This window comes from Nicotiana tabacum, chromosome 18, assembly GCF_000715075.1.
Source record: "Nicotiana tabacum cultivar K326 chromosome 18, ASM71507v2, whole genome shotgun sequence".
Lineage (NCBI taxonomy): Eukaryota > Viridiplantae > Streptophyta > Magnoliopsida > Solanales > Solanaceae > Nicotiana > Nicotiana tabacum.
The window spans coordinates 82,290,116-82,298,195 of record NC_134097.1 but is presented as its reverse complement, the minus strand read 5'-3'; positions in this window follow the sequence as shown (position 1 = coordinate 82,298,195).

Here is an 8,080-nt window from a genome sequence, read left to right as displayed (position 1 = left end):
AGTATACCCAATCATCCTCTTGAAAATCCAAATCCCCAATTCTAGGCAATTTTGAACCATTCCAAAATGATCTTAACCTTCTCCATAGCCTGATGCACGAGGTCGGGCCATATCAACTCCGCTTCCCCAATTTCGAACAACCCACTGGAGATATACATCTCCTACCATATAGATCATCAAACGGTGCCATCTGAATGCTAGAATGGTAAGTGTTATTGTAGGAAAATTCTATGAGTGGCAAATGATCATCCCAGCTACCCCTAAAGTCAAGAACATAAGCACGCAACATATCTTCGAGCATTTGAATGGTCAACGCTGCTTGCCTATTGGTATGTGGATGGAAAGTTATACTAAGATTCACCTGAGTACCTAACCCTTATTGAAATTTCTTCCAAAAGTTAGATGTGAATTGTGAACCTCGATATGAGATAATAGAAACTAGAGTGCCATGCAACCTGACTATTTCCTTGATATACAATTGGGCATATTGTTCCGCTGTGTCTGTAGCCTTAACAGGTAAGAAGTGTGATGATTTCTTGAGTCGATCCACAATCACCCAGATCAAGTCAAATTCGTAAGGTATGCGGGGTAGTCCTAGCACAAAGTCCATATTGATCATCTCCCACTTTCACATTGGAATCTCGATGTTTTGCGCCAACCCACCAGGCCTTTGATGTTCGACCTTTACTTGTTTATTAACCTCTACATCATTCCACCAGTAAACTTCCTTAAGATCATGATAGAACTTTGTAGAGCCCGGGTGCACGAAATACCTAGAAGTGTAAGCCTCGATCATGATTCTTCCCGGAGACCATCTACATTAGGAACACATAATCGCCCTTGGCACCTTAGTGTACCATCATCCATGACAATGGGAAAATCCATAGTCTTATGTTTATGAATCCCTTCCTTCAACTGTACTAACAATGGGCCATCATATTGCATCTCCTTGACTTTCACAACAAGTGATGATTCAGCCCTATTTTACACAATTACCCCTCCTTCACTAGAGTCCGCAAGAAGAACTCCCAAATTAGCTAAGCGATGAACTTCCTTGGCCAACGACCTTTGATATGCCTCCAAGTGAGTCAAACTACCCATAGATTTCCAGTTAAGAGCATCCGCCACAACATTAGCCTTCCCCGAATGATATAGAATATTGATTTCGTAGCCCTTTAGTAACTCAAGCCATTTTCTCTGCCTCAAATTCAATTCCTTCTCTTTGAAAATATATTGAAGGCTCTTATGATCCGTGAATATATCCACATGGACCCCAAACAAATAATGATGCCAAATCTTCAATGCAAATACCACCACCGCAAGTTCCAAGTCATATGTTGGATAGTTCTTCTCATGATTTTTGAGTTGCCTAAAAGTATAAACGATCACCATGCTATTTTACATCAATACACACCCAAGTCCGATCCTTGAAGCATCACAATATACCATAAACACATCCATACCCTTTGGTAAGGTCAACACCGGTGTCATAGCCAATCTTGATTTCAACTCTTGGAAACTCTTTTCACAAGCATCCAACCACTAGAACTTAACTGCCTTCTTCGTCAATTCAGTCAAGGGTGAGGCAAGAGTGGAAAACCCCTCCACAAACTTCTTGTAATACCCAACTAAGCCCAAGAAATTGCGATTCTCTGTTGGAGTTGTAGGTCTAGGCCAATTCTTCACCATTGAAGTCTTCTGAGGATCAACCTTAATTCTTTCTCTAGAGACGATATGACCCAAGAACATGACAAATTCAAGACAAAATTCGCACTTTGAAAACTTCGCATACTACTTGTGCTGATACAGAGTCTGCAGAGCTTCCCTGAGGAGTCGAGGAATGTCATCAATGAACACTATCACAAAGGAGTCGAGGAAAGTCTTGAAGACTTAATTCATAAGATCCTTAAAAGTTGTCGGGGCATTTCTTAGTCCAAAAGACATCACCAGAAACTCAAAGTGCCCATACCGGGTCGTGAAAGCTATTTTCAAAATATCCTGCTCCCTGATTTTTAGTTGGTGATTCCTGAATCTTAAATCAATTTTGGAGAAGTACTTAGCACCTTGTAATTGGTCAAACAAGTCATCTATCCTTGGCAGGTGGTACTTATTCTTAATTGTGACCTTGTTGAGCTGCCGATAATTGATACACATTCATAGAGACCCATTTTTCTTCCTTATAAAGAGAATTGGTGCACCGCAAGGAAACACACTCATCCTGATAAAACCCTTCTCTATTAAATCCTTCAATTGTTCCTTTAGTTCCTTCAATTCCTCCGATGCCATTTTGTAGGGCTGAATTGATATAGATTGTGTGCATGGCATCATATCAACCCCAAAATAAATTTCCCCATCTGGTGGAATCCCAGGGAGCTCATCAGGAAAGACTTCCGGAAATTCACTCACAATTGGCATAGACTCAACTGTAGGTGCCTCAATATCGGTGTTCGTAACCCGGACCAAATGGTAACTACACCCCTTGTTGATTATCTTCATGGCCTTAAGATAGGAAATGAACCTACCCTTCGGCACCGCATAGTCCCACTTCCATTCAATAATTGGCTTATTTGGAAATTCAAACCGAATGATTCTGGTTCGGCATTCAAGCTTAGAAAAACATGAATAAAGCCAGTCCATCCCTATTATTACATCAAATCAACCATCCCCAATTTAATGAGATCAACCATGGTATCCCGACCACGTACCGTGAAAACACAATCTCTATAAACCCGTGCATCCACAATTGACTCACCAATCGGAGTAGACATAGAGAATGACTCATGAAGCTATTCTAGTTCCATCCCAAATTCCATAGCAACATAATCAGTGACATATGAAAAAGTGGAACCGGGATAAATTAAGGCATATACATCATGAGAATAGACAGTCAATATAACTATGACAACATCTGGAGAAGCCCCTAAACTCTAGCGATCCCTCATAGCATAGAAACGACTAGGTCCTCCCGAACTCTGTGCACTACCCCTAGTTGCACCACGCCCAGTGGATGCTGGAGTGCCTCAAGCTGGAGGAGGTGCTGCAGAACTGGTTGGCCATTCCCCTACCGACATTTTGGTAGGACGAACGACAATCCCTTTGAATGTGACCCCTCATACCACACTCGTAGCATATAGATTGGTTCATGAAGAAGACCCCAAAATACATCTTCCCTCACCTAGGGCATGGGGGCCTCCACTACTACTAGAATCTCCCTCCAGGCCGACCCTGCTGGTAGGATCCCCAGTTGCCCTGACTAGAGCCTGAAACGGCTCAAGTGGTAATGACTGGGCCCTGATGGTGGTACATGAATCGAAGACTGAGCAAAGGACTAGGATGGCCCTCCCCTAAATGGTGACCTGCCACCACTACCACCACCGGAAGAACCACCAAAGTTGCCCGCAGACCAAGCCTTATTGCTACCCTCTAGCTCCATCTTATTCTTCAGTTTGTGGGTCTCCGTGGTTTGAGAAAATGCCACCATCTTCCCATAGTTTATATCAGAATTCAAGGTAGTTGTAGTAGCCTCATTAATAACCAAGGGGGGCTGAGGCCCTGTCCAAACCGGCACACTCTAGCCTCCATAGTAGGCAACATGTAGATGGCATACTTGTACAGGCACGTGAGTCTCATACTTTACTCCCACACACTCATGCTACCTTGTTTTAGGCTTTCAAACTCAGCAACACGAGCTGCTTAGTCTCAGCAGGCAAGAAATGATCAATGAAAGCGTTGGGAAACTCACTCCACCTCACCGAAGGGCTCCCCTCGTCACGGGACTCCACTGCCTCTGTCTTAGTAGCACGTATAACTCAGAGAGTTTTATGCATCTTATCAATAAAGTCCTGAGGTCCTCATCAGGATTAGTACTCCTGAACACTGGAGGATCAAACTGAAGAAACCCATTCACCCAGGAACTAGCAGAATCCCTTTGCTGGCTGAAAAAAGTAGGTGCAACATTTGATCTCTAGGCCTGTGAAGCCACTATTTGTGCCAACATCTGTATGGCTCCCCTAAGGTCCACATCAGAAACACTAGGATCGGAAGCTAGGGCTGGAGGTGGAACAGGAACATCATTCGAGGGTTGAATAGATGCACCCTCAATAGGAGTAGGTATTGGTGCAGTCTGAGTAGGAGCAGTAGAATCAAGCGGTGTAGTAGTTACTGGAATATCCTATCCCCTCGGGTGTTCACCTGCATCATCAGGTATAGAATCAACTGCCACTCCTAGGGTAGCATTGGCTCCTTGGCCAGCTCTTGCATTCTTTCTAGGTGCCTTATACTGAAAATTAAACCAATGCACGAGTTAGAGGAGGAGCACTCTTACAATCAGCGCTATCGCACGATCTAGAACATCAAAGAAGGGTGATATTCCTAAATTCCCAACTAGCCTCCTAATTATAGATGTGGGCAACAACACACCAATAAGAAGGACTTTACTAGACACGGCTCCGAGATATCCCATGACACTTTAAAAACTTAGGCTCTGACACTAAGCTTGTCACATCCCGACCTCGGGGAGCGCGACCGATGCTCAACTGATATACCCCAGTCAAGCAAGCCTATACAATGCCTTCTACCAAAACTCACCCGTGAATAAAGAGAAGATATATTTTATTAATTAGACAATGAGAGGTCATGTGAACAACACCCATTCATTACCATTAGTTACGTCATTTATAAGTCTCAAAATACATACACTTTCATAGTTTGAAGTGGAACATGTGATACCAATACAATGCCTTTAGTTTAACTTTCCCAAAACAAAGATACCACCCACACTATGTCTACAGATCCTCTAATAGATACAAAAAAGTAGCATGATGGTGCTGACAAAAGACTTCGGCTATACCTCAAAACAATATACATAGAGGACAAGAGATAGAAGACCCTGAAATGAAGTGGAGCTCACCAAGTCAGTTGAGGAGAGGGTGTACTGCTATTACTGATCAATAACACCTACTATGGAATTACCTGCATCCATTAAAGATATAATTCCCCTGGCAAAGGAAACGTTAGTACATATGGAATAGTACTAGTATGTAAAACTAAACACCCTCTCAATAGAACAAGTAATAGTAAAATGAGAAGGAAACATGGAATCAGTGAGAGCCTCAAACAATATTTGAGTGTCAAGTTAGGAGACAGATATATTTCAAGTAAGTTTACAAATTTCAAGTAAGTCTAGAATTAATTCCTGTTTATCTACTTCTATGCATGTGGGGAGGAAAGAAACGTCTGTACTCAGATACAAAATTTATTTTGTGCACGGCGGGGGGTTCTTTTTTTCTTTTAATGGGAGTTTTGGGTGTTGTTGTATATGGTTCTAATAAACCAACATTAAATTTTGAAACATGAGTTAATCAGTCATATCCTGTGGTTTTAGAAATAATAAGCTATATTGGATTTTTTATTGCTTTTGCTATCAAATCGCCCAATATCCCCCTACACAATCCAATATTTATAAGTTGGGAGATCATTAGAATCGATACACCACATTGCTTTTAGTATGGAGTCTGATCTCAGCCCGATAGGCTAAGCCATCTCACCCCAAGACATCCACTCACAACACCACCATGTGCATGGCATGACGTCCAATCTCAGCCCGATCAGCTAAGCCGTCTCACCACAATCTCATGTGGGTCGACAATAACACGAGGATTTATCCCTCAATTATTCATACACCGACACGTGTAGTTTTGGGGTTAGGTTATTTCTACCTACCCTTCCTCGGTGACTAAATGATACTCCCAAAATATTTATTATTTAAAGGATTTACAACCCATTTCATAATCTTTCACACATCTTTCCATTTCATTGGCATTAGTGGCCACAATTGTCATATCATTCTCTACGTCGACCGTATTTAATCACAGTTTATCAATATTAAGGTAATTTCAAATCAAGACTTTAAGAGTATATATATGCAATAAGAGTCTTATCACATTTAGTGTCTCTTCCACAATTAGGCATACTAACTTGCAGTTGAAACATGATTTTTAAATCACAACATCTTTGATACATTGGTCATACTAGATTACATTCTCGTAGGGAATCATAATATAATGGGAATATTTGGACATATTTTTGAGTACATACATATTTCACATATTCCAAAATTGGCCTATTTTTTGCGTCACTTTGCGGCAGATCTGCGGTCCGTGAAGTAATTCTGTGATCGCATAATTGACTGCAGAGATGCCCAGTTTTGCAACGATTTTTCTTCAACTCCCCAATGCACTGTTCAACCCAAAAGTCCGTACTGCGGCGAGCTTGCTCACCACGAAGAATTTCTACAATCATCAAACACAAGCCAACCTCGGCATCACGAAACCCCTGTATCTAGGTGAATTTTTGCGGGGCCTTACATCCTCCCCCGATTAGGATAATTTGTCCTCGAATTAGGATCAAAATCTGCCATTATCATCCAATGTGACCCAACTTTTACTTTACACACCAACAGTTCAAAATTTTGATTAACTTCCTAAATTTCCAGATATTTCGGTAGAGCTTCCCCCGTAACTGGGCCTATCCACCTGTTAGAGATCCCAGAAAGTAATCCTAGCAACGTGTACATAAACCGACGACGTAACATAATATGGAAACAACACCAACCACAACACCATAAATATTATATTACAAAAAGAAACATCCTTAACATAAACTGTACAAGTGAAACATAATTCATAGAAGGTAAACTCTTAACATTTTCATAGAACACTACCTAAACATATAGTTATTCAAAAGTGCTATTTGAACATCATGCCCCTTTACAATTTTGAATTTAAGAAATTGATCTTTTTAGATCTCTTATATATAAAAGTCAGATCTCTTACATGTAAAAGTAAATCTTTCATGTGTAAAGAAAGAGGTAGGGTCCTAATACTAAAAATAAGATTGTATAGAGCAAAAAAATCAATTGACCCAAAATGAGGGTCCATCCTCTTCATATCTTCCTCGGCCTCCCAAGTGGCCTCTTCAACTTGTTGGTTTTGCCATAGCACATTCACGGAGGCAATCTCTTTATTTCTTAGCTTTCGGACTTACCTATCAAGAATGACAACTGGAATTTCTTCATAATTCAATTTCACATTAACCTCAATACTCTCTACCGGAAATAAATTAGCTAAATTAGCTACTTATAGTAGTATGTGAAAATACAACACTAAAATTCATAACCAACAATAGAAAACAGGTAGAAGAAAGGAAACATTCATGGTTGAATATTTCTCCTTGCTCCTAAAGTAATCTTGTGTTACACCCCATATATGTTTTCTACGTGAAAGTAAGCCAAATAAAAATATTGATGAAAGCTCGAAAATAAAATATTACATCCCGCCTTTTCGTATGTTAAAGCTCGTCGTAAGTTAATCGACGTGAGTTCGAGAATGAGATTATTTTGGGATTATAACTATTAAGCTATTTCAAACAAGTGATAAGTAAATTTATTAAGGCGAGAGGGTTAGAGAATAAAAAAAATGAGTTTCGTCTAAGTTTGTCAATTTGAAATAAAATACGGTCCGAGCTATAACACCCGATATTTATGGACTAGTACTATACAAGTGGGAGATTAATTAAAAACCTTTGGATAAGGTTGAAGCCCCTAATGTGACAGCCAATAAGATCTAAAAGAATGACTATTGAATTAATAAGCAACATGGCACATTTGGAAGATTAAGAGGCTAAGTCATCAAAATTAGTGGGGCCTACCAACTAACATTTTTGAAGAATTCACTTTAAAGTGCTAAGCTTCATTTTGGATGCTAGCTTACGGATGAGACTACAAAAATTCAACCAAGATAATTCTTTATCATTGCTTCAATATTTCTTTCAAAACACGACATTTCATAGCATTTTCAACAGTTCAAAGCGTGAAAATTTGCGATTCTAACGAAGTACGGTGTAATCTTTTTTAGGAATTTCATATGGATTTTTTCCTACTCCGATCTTGCCGTCAAGTGTTTTGTCACAATTAACGTGTGTTAGAGGGATTGTCAAGAGAATCGACTCAGGTATGTTAAGACCATCTCTGCTATTCTTTTTGGCATGATCTATATGACACGAACGAAATGAGCAAATGCAC